We start from the raw sequence: 17954 nt of genomic DNA, 5'->3' as shown, positions 1-17954 counted from the left end.
TTCTGTTAAAAAAGGAATTTTTTCTCAAACTGTTAAAATTAAATTAGGGAAAATTTTATAGTTTCATACGATTACTCAAGCCCCAAGCCTACCAATATCAGGTATATTGGAAATCCTTAGTACATGATTTGCTTATAAAATATGGTATGTGGTTAACCAAAGATTCATCATCATATTAGTGTATAATACCTATCAATAAGTTAGCAATGTTTAAAGAATGAGAATATGATCAAAAGTTTTTTTTCCTGTGGGAAATATACTTCAAGATCATAATGAATCTCAAGCTTATCTTTATAAAACTATCATTACACCCCAGTCAGAAGTGGCAGATACTGTTAGTGGCCCCAGTTGATGGATTTCCTGTATCAATACCCATTTGCTCTGCCGTTCTATAAGCTTCTCATATTCTGACACTGGGTTCAGTCAGGTCACTTGATTTGGCCAACTGGACAGGAACAAACTTGACACTAGCAGAGAGTTGAAAAAGTACTTGAATGTTTTTGCTTTTTTTCTTGCGCTTCTGCCTTCAGGATAGGAACACTCCTAGGCTAGCTCACTGATACATGAGACATACAGAGCTGAGTCAACCCAGTGTCCCAGCCAAAGCCTCAACCACGTCAGAGAATGCAGCTGCCTTGCTGATCTGCTGCTGTCCATAGAGAGCTTTACCCATCCCAGTTCAGATCAGCAGAGCCATCAGTCACATGACCCATGAATAAAAACACATATTTACTAGAAGATCCCACTTGGGTTTGAAGATAACATCACATAGCGTTTTCACTGCCATACATCACTGATACATGGAGGTATTATTAAGTAGAGATTTGAGGTTAATAGAATGCCAGGAAACAGAGTTCACGATGCCCAAAATTAGTCTTGAAATCTGTTAGTACAAAATTCTTTTATGGAGCTTCATAGTAACATATTATGAAACTTCCGAGGAAAAAAATATTAATCTAAAATGTTCTTTAAATGTCATTTTACCATATTGAGCAAGCAAACATTGCTTCTGAAAGTCAGTCCACTTCTCTCTTTTTTCTCCTAAACAGATAGATACATGTGCAAAGCCAGGAAGACAGTTTGAAGGAATGAAAAGTTTTTAAAAGCTGAGCAATAAGGGAAGCTATGCCTCTATAATGATTGTATTGCTGCTGAGAACTCACACCCTGGATCTACCAAGAGATGAGAATGTCTGTGAAGGGGACCCCAGAAAACTTCTCTGACGACCTTGCCACGACTGAAGGGTGTGCACACCACCCCACCTTAGAAATGGTCGACTATGTTCTCCCCTATACTGGGGTTCTTTAAACCACAAGACTCCACTCACTGCTCAGAATCTTTGCTCTTTCAGAAGCTCTGAAATGGAGCATCTAATACCAAATCACCAACCTTCCATGCCCATCCATGGAGTATGAGATATCACACAAGTTCAGCATCCCACAAAGCCAAATCAAAGGTTTGAATTTGGCAGCAGGCAACATTTCTTGGACTTTGAACTGTACCTGCCTTTAAACTTGACTGGCTGTCATGGAAAAGTAGATGTCTCAAATGTCCTCTTAGGAGCTGCAATGAATTGGAGGGCATCCCTTTCTCAGTTGGTGAATGAGATGACTGCTCTGTCCTTCTTATCAGCTTGATACTGAAGCTTTCAGTCAAGAATTTCAACATCCTGCCCTGCTCCTCACTGCTTCCATTACCTTAAGTCTCTTCTCCTCTGAACAGTTCCCAGATACAGGCTTACTTATCCCCACTGTATTCTATAGTCTGAGGAAGGAAGCTTGGAAATACAGAGTTTTTACCACCCAAAAAGGTAAAAGCAATACTAGGGGGAAAAAATGGATATTCTAACTCTCAATCTAGTACTTTTGCTATAGACACTGGGTATTCACTGCTGAAAAAACAGTGAAACAAACAATATACACTTGTCATTCTGAAGTAGGAGGGAAATGTTATGAATATTTTTTAGCCAGAGGTACACACCTGATAAACGCATAATGGTAATGATGCTCCATTTAATCATTTCTACAATCATTTTATTTTTTAAGGGAAAAATATATATTTTATTACGCTCCTTCCTCCTTTCCTGGCCTCTCTCGTCTGTCTCCAGCTTCTTCTCCAATAGTGTTAGTGTTGGAAGAGGTTATCTAAAGAACATGATCACATGTTGTCCTATACAGTTGGTCCAGGCAACTGAATGCTTCTTACCCTCTCCCTTGTCCTTGGGATGTAAATCCTGCCCACTGTTCCTACAGTAGGAGCCATTTCAAGGACACAGCCTTGAGACAGTAAATTTATGGAAACCATCTGACAGTGTATGTAACGCATCCTTGTTAAGGCCTCTATATAAACTTTTAAGACTCTGGCTGATGGGTATGGAGACCTACTCATCTTGTAGCCACCTTAGACAAGCCTCATATGCAAGTTCTCTGGCTTATTATGACTGCCACCTACTCAGGTGGAATGAGCTGCCTCTTTTTTCTGTCTTCCTTTATCCTCCATCTATGGGGACTGGTTTCAGATTTCAACCAGGGAATTCCAAAAGTTGGGAACTAAAAGTCAGGAGTTCTAATTATGATTTAGAACTTTACAAAAGCAAATCGATTACTGAAGAATTTACTCCTACCACCTGACCTCAACCCTTGGAAAGAAAGATCCCAAGACTGATGGAGAAACTGTAAAAGAAATTTAGTATAAAGTTTAACTGCCCAAACTTCACTGACTCTGAATATCACAGATGGGTTTCAGAAAATGATGTGAATTCTCAAAATATACAAATTTTAAATATACAAATTCACATGCCTTTCTTTTGAGGAAAAGTTAATGTGTATTATAAAGATTAAAAATGAAGAAGAATGATATTTAAAGAATGTTGCATGCATGCCCATAATGAATTCATTATATATTTCATAAAGTAACACAATTATACCATTCTTACCCCAAAATTTTTCATAAATGCTCCTCTTAAACTATTTTATTGTTTCAGAAAGATTTTCCATATAGCATGCAATTCCAACTTTTATCAGTAAAAATCCAAGAAAAATCCCCTGTAATGTGCTTACGAATTTTCTTTTCTTTTCTTTTCCAAGCAGTAATAATAATACCTATAGCAAAAAATACAGGTGGTACTGTTTCAGCCTTTGTGGCTGATTTGATGTTAAGGTATTTTTCAATTTTCAACTATCTTCTGACACACAAGTTTCCCAGCCTCATCAAGGGTTTGCATTCCAAACCACCTTGTTTCAGAACACTCCCAAACCTATCACAATTTCACGAGTGATTTGTCCTACTGATAAGTTCTCCCTGGTTAGAATAATACACAGTGGAGTAATTTGGGAACTAGCTGCTTGGTCTAATTATTTGAAATACATTTTTGCTTAATAGCTATAAAAGCACTGGAGTCTCTTAAAGGTTTCTATGACTAGCATCAATTCAGAAATCATGCTTTTGTACACTCATCCCCCACCCCCAGCACAACTGGAACACAGCCCAGCCACTCCTGAAACGAGGCTTTCCAAAGACACAATATACATTTTTGTTTTTCAGAGCATGTTCCCAATTTTCACTTTCAATAGGAATATTTTTAGAGATCATTGAAAGCAAAATGTCTCGAAAATGTCTTCAAAACTTCTCTAAGTTTCTTTCCAAATGTCATGATTTTTGGAAAAGACCACACCAAGTGGTAAAGAGATGGACAAGACTGCAAACACTTCTAAAATCTCTTTGGAGATATTCCATGTACCACATTATATATGAACTGAGAAATGAAACATCTGTGACTAATACAAAATTGAGTCTGTCTTAAATTATAATTAACAGCAATGAGAAAATCTTGCCTGTTCACTTCTTCAGAGAATCAAATCATCTTTTTACCATTAAAAAGCTTGAGTCAATGATCATTATTTGTATAATTGCCCTGCCCAGTGCTTTTCCAAATTGCAGCTCAAGACTCACAACAGAATAAGAACAATGAGGACTCATGCCACAATTGAACAAGACCTTCAAAAATTAGTTTTCAGAGGACTTTAAGCGCTCCATAATACTTAATCTGTAAGACCTCTTTTTGGCCTCATATCAAATATTCATACCATCTTTTTCTTTGCACCAGACACTAAGTTGATAGAACTTAAGCTTCTAGCTTAAGAAAATATATAGTACTAATTTTTCTCCTGACAAAATCTCTAAGAGAATGTAACAAAGGAGAAGGGAATAAATTAAATGTCTTTGGGGACCCATGCTGAGGGCTGTAGGCTGTGCTCGTATAAGAGGAAATAAGTCCTTAGTATATCAGTGCTTCATCACAGACATGGCACCTGATCCCCAAGGCCTCCCCAGCCTTTCCCCACTCCAACAGCACTGACACAGGCCCTTGCCTTTAAATAGTCTAGTCTACACCTGTCTCCCAGTGGTCTTCACACTTTGGGACACATCACTCCTCCTTTCTAACTATCTAATAGCAATGCACTCTTCAAAGCTAGTTCTAGCCTTGCCTTCCATTTGAAGTTTCTTTGACAACTGATAATATTGCTTTCCCCATGAACTCTCTGTCCTCCAAATTCCTATTATAGCCCCACGATCTTGCCTCCTTTAGTGCGTGGGTGTCATACCTCAACTCAACAAAAAGCTACTCAAAGGTAGGGTGCTGTTCTAGTCTTCATTAACAAGAACAGCAATTCCTTGTACCTGGGGAAACAATTTGGAAAACCATAAATTACTTTTCAAATTTCAACCTCCTCATATATTCCTTTCTATTTGAGTTTCACAATATTTTGTGAGGTAAGCCAGGACAGTCTTTTAATAATCATATTGTACAGACTTGAGAAGTTAAAAGTTAGATCTATTTGGTGACAAACCAATGGTACCCTTGTTGAGACTATAAACCAGGTCTAGGGTTCTGTACATTAACAGTAGTTTCAAAGTTTTCATATGAGAATACCATTCAAACATCTAAAAATTCATAGACCCTGAAATAATTGTTGTTGCACTTAATTTATGTCTCCCTTGACTCTGGTGCTTACCTTCCAAATTTTTGGGCCCCTCTGATATCCAGTAAATCTGTTTTGTGTCCATGCCTCCACCTACCTCCACTCTTGTTCAGTTCAGTTCAGTTGCTCAGTCGTGTCTGATTCTTTGCAACCCCATGAATCACAGCACGCCAGGCCTCCCTGTCCATCACCAACTCCCAGAGTTCACTCAGACTCACGTCCATCGAGTCAGTGATGCCATCCAGCCATCTCATCCTCTGTCGTCCCCTTCTCCTCCTGCCCCCAATCCCTCCCAGCATCAGAGTCTTTTCCAAAGAGTCAACTCTTCGCATCAGGTGGCCAAAGTATTGGAGTTTCAGCTTTAGCATCATTCCCTCCAAAGAAATCCCAGGGATGATCTCCTTCAGGATGGACTGGTTGGATCTCCTTGCAGTCCAAGGGACTCTCAAGAGTATTCTCCAACACCACAGTTCAAAAGCATCAATTCTTTGGTGCTCAGCTTTCTTCACAGTCCAACTCTCACATCCGTACATGACCACAGGAAAAACCATAGCCTTGACTAGACGAACCTTTGTTGGCAAAGTAATGTCTCTGCTTTTGAATATGCTATCTAGGTTGGTCATAATTTTCCTTCCAAGGAGTAAGCATCTTTTAATTTCATGGCTGCAATCACCATCTGCAGTGATTTTGGAGCCCCCAAAAATAAACTCTGACACTGTTTCCACTGTTTCCCCATCTATTTCCCATAAAGTGATGGGACCAGATGCCATGATCTTCATTCTCTGAATGTTGAGCTTTAAGCCAACTTTTTCACTCTCCACTTTCACTTTCATCAAGAGGCTTTTTAGGTTCACCCAGTTAGTCTCTTGGCTGGCCCTCTTCCACTGACAAATGGGACTCCTTGTAACGTAAATCCTAGTTTCACTTAGAAAAATAATCACCTTCTCCACATCCTCCTACATCTTGGCCTTTCAGACTACCAGAGCTGCTTGTCCCTAGAGAAGGGGGTTTCTGTATTCTCTAGGCATAAGAGCCCATTGCATATTTTGGCAGCAAGCAATGTCCATCTAAACTTCAGAAGGGTGTCTGGCATTCACATGAACAACTGGGTAAGAAGGACCAGTCAGGAAGGTATTGCATGAGCCTAAGCAGTGACGAAGTCCTAAGGCAGTAGGAGTCATGTTTGGAAAGAAAAACAGGGGCTGTGACCAAGGAAGCCCTGAGCAATATACAATAGGGGATACAAAGATGGCATAATATTGCATAAGAAAGATATGATAAATAGAGAAAACAGGAAACTGTTTATTTAGCCAAACAGCATCTCACTTTCTTTTCCATTCAGAAGCTCCTTCAAACCCGACCTCCTATATAAAGTTTCTGCAGACTGTTGAGATGGACACCTTTCAGGTAAGTAGAATGAGGAAAACATACCTCTTTAGTATAATAAATGGGCTTCTTAGAAGTTTTTTTTTCCAGTTGGTGTTAGGACCAGATGGTAAAGAATCCTTGAATGCTAGTGCTTGAGCTCATTAGTTGCATGCACCATTCAGGAAAGCTGAAAAGAAGAGAATGCATGTGTGCTAAGCCAATTTAGTCATGTCCAACTCTTCAAGACCCTGTGGACTGTAGATTACCAGGCTTATCTATCCATAGGATTCTCCAGGAAAGAATACTGGAATGGGTTGCCATGCCCTCCTCTAGGGGATCTGCACGACCCAGGGACTGAACCCACATCTCCTGAATTGGCAGACAGGTTCTTTACCACCAGTACGACCTGGGAAGCCCCAAAAGAAGAGAATGCGTATACTTAGTCACTCAGTCATGTCCGACTCTGCGGCCCCATGGATTGTAGCCCGCCGGGCTCCTCTGTCCATGGGGATTCTCCAGGCAAGAACACTGGAGTGGGTTGTCATGCCCTCCTCCAGGGGATCTTCCCAACCCAGGGATTGAACCCAGGTCTCCCACATTGCAGGTGTATTCTTTACCATCTGATCCACCAGGGAAGCCCATGAAGAAAAGAATACTAGGAGTCAAATGATCTGCCATCCTTGAACCTCAAGCATGAAATAATGTGTGTATGGTGTTGCTTTGAATACTAGAAGGTGTTATTGTAATGTGACAGTGAATGACATCTCTGAGACACCTGAGATGGACTGAATACAGTCTTATACCAGTCTCTGTGTATGGACTGATTGACTGGCTGATTATTATCCAAATCAGGTTTACCTGATTTCAACTCTTTTTCCATTAGTACTCCTCTATGATATTTATTCTTTCCAATATATCAGATTTAAAATATCAACCCTGTTGCCAAGTATTGAAATATTCATATTAAAATCACTGGCTTAAAGTTTAATTGTATTGATCTGATTTTTACAGGCAGCACTCACAAAAAATATTAACTATGCTATGCTGCAATGCAACATTGACTCAAATTGGCTTTGAACATAAAACCCACCCTGCAATTATGCAATCCGTAAACCCTCAGAAGCAAAGACAAAGCATAATCCATGCTGAATTTCACCTCCTCCCCTACTGATTCCATCTCTCCTTCACTGTCTCTGTAGTGGTCCGTTAAGGAGCCCTTAAGCAGTGAGTGGTGCTCCATTTACTGAGAAACTGAGTAATCATGCGACAGGAAAGCATCATCAACTTCTGACTGTCAGAGGCAGGTAAAAGTAACAGGAAGTATGAAAGCCTGGGAAACAAATAAATACATTTTCTAGTTTTGGTTGGAGGTGTTAACTTAGATGAACTACAAGCAAATCACTTATACTCATCTCAGACTTCATGACCGAAAATTAGGTAATAATCTTACCCAACTCACATCTGTGGAAAGGACAGAAGTAAGTTTGGGAGCCATCCGAGCAGGGTTCAAACCCAGGATTCTCACAAATCACACCATTAGTCATCATTTCCTCTTGAAATTAGGAGAAATAATTTTTAAATCATCAGTGCCATACAAGGATTAAGTGAGATAATGTGGTGAATATATTTTGAACAGAAGATATTCGCTAAGTGTTCTTTTCCTTCCGTCCTATTTTAAAGAACTGTTACGGGAATCCAATTATAGCAGAGATGAATATAATTGAAAAAATTTTAAAGATCGATGCAAGTGTGTATGTGTGTGTCTACCAGTGGTGTCCAACTCTTTGTGACCCCATGGACTGTAGTCTGCCAGGCTCCCCTGTTCATGGGATTTCCCAGGCAAGAATACTGGAATGGGTTGCCATTTCCTTCTCCACTATGCAAGTGTAAAGCATTATTATTATGATTATGATCCTTCAACTCAATTTTCTCATTTCATCCAGACACTGGTGTTCTTTTAAAAAAAATGGTTTGTGGATAAGAGACAAGCTGAGAGGAATAGAGTTAAACAAACTAAAGCAGACAGTAGAATGCTAATGTTTCTTCATTTGTTTCCAGTTCCATGGTATTTGGTAAGTCAGCAAATAAAACCAATCAGTTCCAATTAACTTTCCTGGAAGTGAGTAACCAAAAATAAAAGAGTAAGCTATATATGTATTTTTTTTTAATCTTCTTGGTGGTGAAAAAGACCTCGAAGTCTGTACAGTGAAAAAAAAAAGAAGTGCAATGACATTACTAACAAAATGTGACTTGCTACCTGAAACAACACATAAGACCCTCTGGTGACTGCGAAAGAGCAACATTCCTGGGTTTCTGTGGGTATTGTTCACAGCTGACTCATACAATCACTAATATCAGGAGCACTCCAAGGAGCGCTGCTGTGTGGTTGCCAAAAAAAAAAAAAAAAGTGGATTTCCAAGGGCTGTATCCTAAATTCTGCAGTAATGATACCTCCAAAAATAGCAATAAAAAGCAAGGACTTCAATCTGCTCATGGTGTGAAGCTACCAGACCTTTAGCATGTATGTATCAGAAGCTACCAGAAATAGTCTCAGCAATGCCACAGGTGGAATAACTATCCTTATAAAGATACACATAAAAGGAACACCCAGAATTGGACATGACCCTGGGAGTATAGGGAGAAAGACTGGAAGTCAAGACACTCAGTTTAACTTCAGAAGAGATTTATTTCAAGGCTCAAGTTTCAAGTTTCAACTAGTTCATTTCTTGTTTAAGTAAAAAAAAAAAAAAAAAAAAAAAATGTTACTCTTTCTCCATATGCCTTTAAAAACAGAATTCTTCAGTGCTGTCCCCAGAGAAGCTTAGTTATATAGGAAGGGAGATCTTTTAACTCCTGTAGAACTACATTCTTCATTTAAAACATGGAAGGAGAAGGAACTAATGTGTCTAGCTTTAAAAAGTGTTAAAATACAGGGAACATTGTAAAATGGTCATTTTAACTTAAAATCCTAACATTTTCTTCCACCAGTTTTCCGAATCAATTTCTTCTCTTCACCCACAAATACAGTTGTATTCCATTAAGAGTCCTATGCCTTCAAATCAAAACATATGGAATAGGTCTCCTCTTTAAATACCCTCATTTCTCAAGTAGGAAATACCTCACACTCATTATTGAACCTGAAAATTCCTTGTCTTAATGCCATTGTAAGTCCACTGGATATGGAATTGTTAATGTTATAAATAGGAAAATACTAGCCAAAAGGGAAACAAAATAGCATTGATGAGCTTTGCTCCAATGCTGTACATTAAAATTCTCTTCACTGTAGAGCTTTTTCATCTTTTGAAATTTGAAAAAGGGCTAAGATACATGCTAATTTTTTTTAAGTTCACACCATCTCGCAAAACCATCCAAATCATTTTGGTGTGCAGAGATTTTATTTCTAATCTTTCTCTGCAAAATGCTTTGTTAAATCCTGATGACAACTTTTATGCATAATGCATAAAATAAACTTTGCCAAAATCTAAGTCACTTTCAAAAGCATGTAAACCCCTTTAGAAGCAAAATGACACATTACAGGGCATGTCGTTGCAATACACTGGGAAAACCACACGGCAAGGTTGACAGAAAGCATTGAGCTCTGTATCATTAACTTCCAAATGTCTAATATGTGTAGTTACCTTGGTTTGCCTGCATTCAAAATTGTGTGCTATTTCTTATAAGATTTTTCATATATTGATGCGTCATTTATGTACTACATAAATTCAACTCTTGCCTTCCACACTTCTGGGAATCTTTACACTTTAAAAAGACCAGGTACTTATTTCATATAACCGAGAAAATCTTGTCACTGACCAAAAATAATTTTGAAAATGTTTGTGTGTGTGAATTAGTATTTCTACACATGTATCTTTCATTTGATAAATTAGATAGAGTTAACTCCAGTTCAAATCTTATGGCTGTTTTTGCTTATTTAAAACCATAAAAATAGAGACCGGGAAGGAAAAAGACTTAGCATTCAAAAGTAGGTACTATAAATCCTGTCTTGCAAGAGCCAAATAAAAAAAACAAACAAATAAAAATCAGAATAATAACAGTGTATCACTAGCCAGTGTCACTAAAATGATTTGTTTTACTCCTTTAATCTTTACCGTATCTAAACTGACTATAATAAATGAATAATCGCTCTGAATACAGAGCAGTTAATTGAAAAACTGCACCAAGTATAAAACCAAGAAATCATAACACACAATACAAGGTTTCATCAGTGTTTAAGAACTTGTCTTTGTCAATATTTTTAAGGTTCAGTGTAAATGATATTGTTACTATCATATATAACAGACCCTCCTGAATTATGTTAGATATCCCGTGAATATTAATGGCCTTAAGTTAAAGGACATTTCATCCGCACACATTCAGGTGTGAAATTCTGACAGAGTTTGGTTTCTTCCTCAAAGGAAATGGCGTGATCGAAACTAGCTTTATCTTGAAAGCCAAGTTTCTGAGGGCAACCCCTCTTCAAAAGGCATGTGCCAATTTGACAAAGTGTGGGCATCATCTTGAATGTGGAAGGTGTGGCCTCTAGCTTATGGGCAGGTTGTTTTTCAAAGTTCCCCTCTGGACATTCATTTAGCATTCTGTGTACCAAACAATGCAAATCCTGAGAGGGGGGTGGATATTAGAATGCAGAAACAAAAACTGCATTGTTGATTTCAAACAGTGTTGTCCTGGGAGAGCACACATTTGTGCGGGCATCCCGCAGTAGACAAAGTAAGAATTTGTTGAATGGAAGCAAGGGGACAAAGACAAGTTGTTAATTATTTGGGCCAGTGGAAAATGTCCTTTCTGGAAAATCTTTGAAAACCTATAGCACCTGAATTTGCATGAAAGTAGTATTATGTGAATATTTCTGTATTGAAAATAAAGCATTTCTGGCTCAGTTCAATAATAACAGCTTACAGGAGAGTGATTGAAGTTATCCAATTCTCTTCCCATTGAAAATGACCTACAGTACATACATACGGAGACACACACAGAAAAATCTGTCATGCCATTTTATTGATACTGAAGTAAAAAGGAATTGGGGTGAGGCACTGTGTGAGCGTTTAACGCACACCAAATGATGATATGGTCGGGGAAAATTATCCCTTTTTCTTCACGTTCCTTTTCCAAATTCTCATCTTGTTCTACCCCCTGCTGAGCTCCTATTGACTTCAAAGAGAGGTCCATGGGGGTCCAGAGCAAGATGAGAATTTGGCCCCGCATGCATAATTTCTGTGCTCTCTTATTCATAACATACACAATAAGCACTGGATTTGAAAAGGCTCTAACAGAGGCTGGTAATGGCTCCTGAATCACCACGTATCTTCTTGGTATACTAAATGATATCTTCAATTGTGCCAGTGGAAACACTGAACACTCTGAGGATAAGACCATGCCAAGTCTTTACCATTCTCCTCATCTATCATTATTACTCTAGCTAATAATAACAATATTTATGCTGTATTAGAATCATAATCTCATCACTGAAACTTTTATAAGACCACAGGCATATCTGAATCTTTGTAATAAGGAGGATGTACAGAAAATTCTGAAATCTGCTCCCAGGAAATCTCACCATCCCAAGGTGCAAGAAGACATCATTTGGACCAGCATACAACAAAAATCACATCAAATTCCTGTGAATAATGATGAAGAAATAATGAGATGAAGTCAGTCACTTTTTAGAACACTGGTAGAGAAGATGTTAGTCTATTCTGTGATTGCAAATGTCATAGATGACATCCGAAGGAAAAGCTGAGAGATAAAGCTGGGGTGAGGCTGAAGGATGCACCTGAAAATTGCAGCATTGTGTAAAGAATATTATGGGAAGGGGGGAATGTGGGAATGTGTAATCAAGTTACAACCTGATGGAATCTGACCATCTTGGGAAGCAAGACACTATACCATGACATTAGTTTATTATTCACAAATGAAAGCATTTGGTCAACTACAGACAAATGAGGAGCAGGAAAAGATAATCCAGTCTCCCTAGTATATGTTCAGTCCATCATTATTTCATCCTACAAAGTTTTTACCTAAGTGTGTGGTTAATCTAATATTGCCTCTTATTTTTCACTGTCCTGTCCTTAAAGGATAATTTGCATTCTCAAACACTGATGCCTTACTATCTATACTATACTATCAAAGACAGCCAAGAATGTGGATTTGCTGAGCAACTCATTTCCTTACATAATTTTCAGATAATCATTTTGACATTTCTTGGTATCCAGGATCCTCAAAAACAGCTGATATCCCTTCCTACTTAAAGTGCATTTATAACTTCGATGGGCAGCAAAGTGCTCTCCCCTATTTATAGATAAGGCCTGCAACTTACAGAAATTAGTATACAAAAATTAGAGTGATGTCACAAATCCAGAAAGCACTTTATGGTTTGTTTACAAAGAAGTTTAAATATTTTATTTCATTTGTTTCTCAACACTATTGGAGGTCTGTTGAAGGGAAGAAAGAGGAACTTCTAATTACCAGGGCAGCTTGCAACAGACCTCTTTGCTCTGGCAGATAAGGCACTTAGTTAAGAAGTAGACATACTGCTTCTCTTGTTACTGACTTCCCTTTCCTGGATATCTCCCTGTAGCCTTAGCATTCAACCTTTTTCTCAGTTGTCCTTGCCTGGAGAACCCCAGGGATGGGATCCTGGTGGGCTGCCGTCTATGGGGTCGCACAGAGTCAGACACAACTGAAGTGACTTAGCAGCAGCAGCAGTATTGCTATTATCACCAATACATGCAAAAAGGAAAAAATGACAGTAACTCAGAGACGCTATTATAAGTGTTGAGCTAGTAGTGTATACACTCTGCTTTTACTTCTTTGAGATGAACATTGTATCAACATAATGTTATCTGTTGTTCTAGCTCTAGGACTCAATAATGCATGCTTCTGAGGACTAAAGAGGGGAAACCAGGCTTATTTGATATCCACCTGTTTTTCCCTCCTGATTCACTATTTAAAATGAAATTCATGGACAAGAAGTTCTATGGGTCCCCAGCACCTGACTAAGCACTTAGTACAAAGTAGGTAATCAATAAATACCTTTAAAATGAATGAATCAGTCAATGTGTATATTGTGTGCAGAGACACTCTTTTAAAATAATTATTTGATTCATTTGCCTTTAAGACATTACTCTCAACTTGAAGCCAATTTAAAATTTTAGGCTCTGTGATTTCATTTACTGATGGGTCTCACTACTGTAGGCATTTAAGGTGGACCTAAAAAGGAGAATTTCAAACAAAGGCAAAAATTATAACTCAGGCTTCTTCCTAGCTCATGGGGAAAGATGCTTTTCCTTAAAGAGACCTTTTCTCCTGTCTCTCCATGGTTGAGAAATTCGAAACAAAACACAACACACAGGCGAAAATCACATGTAAATGGTTGAAGCACTTGGCATGCAACTGTCTCACATTCTCACAGCCTTAAGTAGTAGAAGATTATCCTTTTAACGAGGATAATTTTATTTTTCACTAGATATCTATCAAAGGAAAGATTACAACATAGCAGCTGGAACGCTGGAACCTACATAATGTATTGCGCATTTTAATCATGTTGGATAAAACACTCTTTCTATGGATATCAATTATACTAATGACTCTTATATAATACTCTCATTGTGCCTACGGGATATGTATTGTCACCTCTCCTTTGTCATAAAAATAGTAGCTCTGGATCCACACTGAAGTGGTTGCTTTCATTTTTATATAATGAATGAGTAACACTGTAAAAAAAGACATTTTATCCCATATTAGTTTAACAGAGTGAAGAGATTTCACATATGACAGTGCTAAATATACTCTTAAGCTGCTAATAAAGCCAAAGCCTGCAGGGAAAAATTCTAATGATGAGCAATGCCAGAAGTTTGTATTTCTGAAACTAAAGCAAAAATGTTCCACTTAGGTACATCCTAAATATCTTAAAAAGGAACAGGGATTTCTAATAATTTCATTTCCAATAAATCTTCCTAGTCAATTTGGAATCATTTTATTTGCAATAAATCTCCTCAGTCAGCCTGAAAGATAAGCACAAATTTTTTTTTTTCCTTTTCCCCGAGTGCAATGTTATGGAGGAAGCTTCTTTTAATGTGTCCTTAAAATTAATAATGACAACAGAAGGTATGATTCATAGCCAGACTACTACATGCTTCCTATTTGTCAACAGAACAAAAATTTCTGCTAGAATGGTTCAAGATTATTCACCTAAAAATAAATAAATGGCCACGTGACCAAATTTCTCAGGTTGTGTTCTAGAAATGCCTCTGCCGAGAGTCTATCAGTGCTCCCATTCTTTAGAGTACCTGCTAGCAATGCTGGAGTTAAGGCTTTATGAGAATTTCTATTATAAACTTCTAGTTTCCAGGTTTAATAAATCAGTCATAAAAATGTGCTCAAAGCTGAAACTTGGCAAAGCAATTTAAAGACAAGAAAAAACTTCTGCCTGGTCATTTTTAAGTTACACAAGTATAAAAAAGATACGGCTAGGAAGGAGTCTCAGAAGCATTCCCCCTACTAGTGGTTTTGAAGGCATATGATTTCAATTATACAGAAAATTGGTCAAGTGATTGGTCCATAGTGTAGTCAGGATATTTGGGGTGGTTTGAAGGAAAAGGTAAAATAATAAAGTTATTTAAATTCCACCTAGAAGCTTTTAGATGTGCATTTTAAATGTCATAGTCTCTCCGGTTCACCAGAGTTTTTAAAAAAGCACTGGATCATCACTTGCTTCTCTTTTTGTTCAACTAAATAGGGTATCAATCTGAAAAGATCTTGGAAAATTCTCTCCAATTTAAGTACTGACATTTATAAGATATGTATACATTTAATTATTTATGTAGCAAAATGGAATTACCTGCATTAATAGAAGTTTCTGGTTTCTCCAATTTCTCTTTACAAAAATTGCCTCTAAATTTTGTGGGTAACATTTAAATATGTCAATAGATCCATTTCAACACTAAATCTTCAAGTACATATTGAGTGTTTCTTGGACTCTACTCATACAATCAAATAGAATATTTGTTAACTGATTATATCCCCCATTCAAGTTTGATGACCATTGGAACTACTGAAGATTTTGCCACAGCCATCCAAACCTTACTACAAAAACAGGAGGACTAAGGAGAATTTTGTAAGGCAAACATCTTTTTAATTTAAATTTCTTCCCTTTCTCCCAAAATGGAGACATTAATTCCTTGGTAGTTACATATTTAATCTTTGACTGTTAAGGTCAAAGATTTTGAATTCTGAAAGTTCACGCATTTTTTTTCAATTTTGCTCATGTCCGCTGTGAGATCCATATATATAGGAAGAAGGACTTAGCTGGTGAGCGAGCCAAGCCAGCTGCCCCGAATCTCTATCCTAACCCAGTTTTCTTTTCTAATTACTCTCATGTATCCAGTAATAACATGATCATTTCTTGTAAAAAAATATCCCTTAAAATAAAGATTACTGGTATTGAAAGTGACACAGGCTAAAAAGTTGTAATTATTCATACTAAACAGAGCAGTATAGTTTAGTGTATTGGAATTACACTGCCTGGATTCAAATCCCAGATTCATTCATTTTCTATTTGTGTGACTCTGGGCACATTATTTATTCTAAAGCTCAATTTCCTTATTTGAAAAAAAGGTGATGAAAATAATAATAATGCTTCCTCATAAGATTTTTGTGAGAACTGAGTTTCAGCACTTATCAGACTAGTTATCAGTAACCTATTTGTTATAATTATTATTACCATCACCGTCATTGTTAATATAATCATCCTCATTAAGGAGAAATAAAGAGGTGGCCCAAATATCTCCCAAGATTTTACAGTTCCCACAGTCAACGTCAAATAGTTTTTATCCCATCTCCTTTTTTTTATTTCCTTTTGGTTTCTTTATGCTCAGTCTCTGACAACACTTTAAAGTCTAAGTGAAGTGAAGTCACTCAGTCGTGTCCGACTCTTTGCAACCAACAACTGTAGCCTATCAGGCTCCTCCGTCTTTGGGATTTTCCAGGCAAGAGCGCTGGAGTGGATTGCCATTTCCTTGTCCAGGGGATCTTCCCGACCCAGGGATCGAACCCGGATCTCCCGCATTGCGGGCAGACGCTTTACCATCTGAGCCACCAGGAAAGCCCTACTTTAAAGTCTAACTTTCAAGCAAAACGAAGCCAAGGGTACCTGTCTACTTACTAGTGAATAGCAAGAATAGTTCACAACTTGGATAAAGATTTAGAAATCATATCTGTCGAATTGGTATTAATATATAACATAAAGTTGGCACAATCACTAATATGAGAGATGAAAAAAATAAAACTATAAAGACTCCAACAGATGAAAATAATAGGTAAGAACTAACAAGGTAGTCAAATTACATTTGGAATATTGGGCTAGTTCTGGGCAAAAGCAGACTAAATTTCATCTAAAATACAATCAGAACGACAAGAGGCCATAAAAGTCCCAATATCTGAGGAAAGATTGAAATATTTGTGACCATTTTTCCCAAATAAAACTGAGGAGTCAAACATACTGTTTTCCAAATATCTGAAAAAGCTATTATTTTAAATAGAGATTGTTTTTATTCTGCATATTTCCGTAAATATTGATCAGGGCCACTGGATATAAACTGGACATGGATTTCAAATTATTAAAAGATTTTTTTCAAACTATTAGATATTTCTCTAAAAAAAAAAAAAAGATTACTCTCATGAAGTGCTACATGCACAGTTTTCTCATTTTGATTTTGTATTTTATTTTTATTTCTATTGGGCAATACCAGTGATTCCTACATGCTTTGTATGCTGGCCTTTCTCCTGACCTCTAGGTCCAAATGTCCCCTGGATTTCCAAGCCTCTCAAAGCAGATTCACTGTCTGAATATGCCAACATGCTTCTATTCTGGGCTTCCCTGCTCATTTCTCAGTCACTGAAGATAAAAACTTGAAGGGCTCAAAATTTCTTCTTCATGATGATGATGGTGACTACTTTCTGTTGAATTTTTACTATCTGAAGTCAATGTGCTAAATTTTACATATATTACTATATATAATCTTTACAGTGATTTTTTTTTTAAAGTTTGCATTATTTTTCTCATTTTATAGGGGATCAGATCAGATCAGATCAGTCGCTCAGTCGTGTCCGACTCTTTGCGACCCCATGAATCGCAGCACACCAGGCCTCCCTGTCCATCACCAACTCCCGGAGTTCACTCAGACTCACGTCCATCGAGTCAGTGATGCCATCCAGCCATCTCATCCTCTGTCGTCCCCTTCTCCTCCTGCCCCCAATCCCTCCCAGCACCAGAGTCTTTTCCAATGAGTCAACTCTTTGCATGATGTGGCCAAAGTACTGGAGTCTCAGCTTTAGCATCAGTCCTTCCAAAGAAATCCCAGGGCTGATCTCCTTCAGAATGGACTAGTTGGATCTCCTTGCAGTCCAAGGGACTCTGAAGAGTCTTCTCCAACACCACAGTTCAAAAGCATCAATTCTTCGGTGCTCAGCCTTCTTCACAGTCCAACTCTCACATCCATACATGACCACAGGAAAAACCATAGCCTTGACTAGACGAACCTTTGTTGGCAAAGTAATGTCTCTGCTTTTGAATATGCTATCTAGGTT

This window comes from Bos taurus, chromosome 3 (genome assembly GCF_002263795.3).
Source record: "Bos taurus isolate L1 Dominette 01449 registration number 42190680 breed Hereford chromosome 3, ARS-UCD2.0, whole genome shotgun sequence".
Lineage (NCBI taxonomy): Eukaryota > Metazoa > Chordata > Mammalia > Artiodactyla > Bovidae > Bos > Bos taurus.
Note: the sequence above shows the minus strand (reverse complement) of the source record.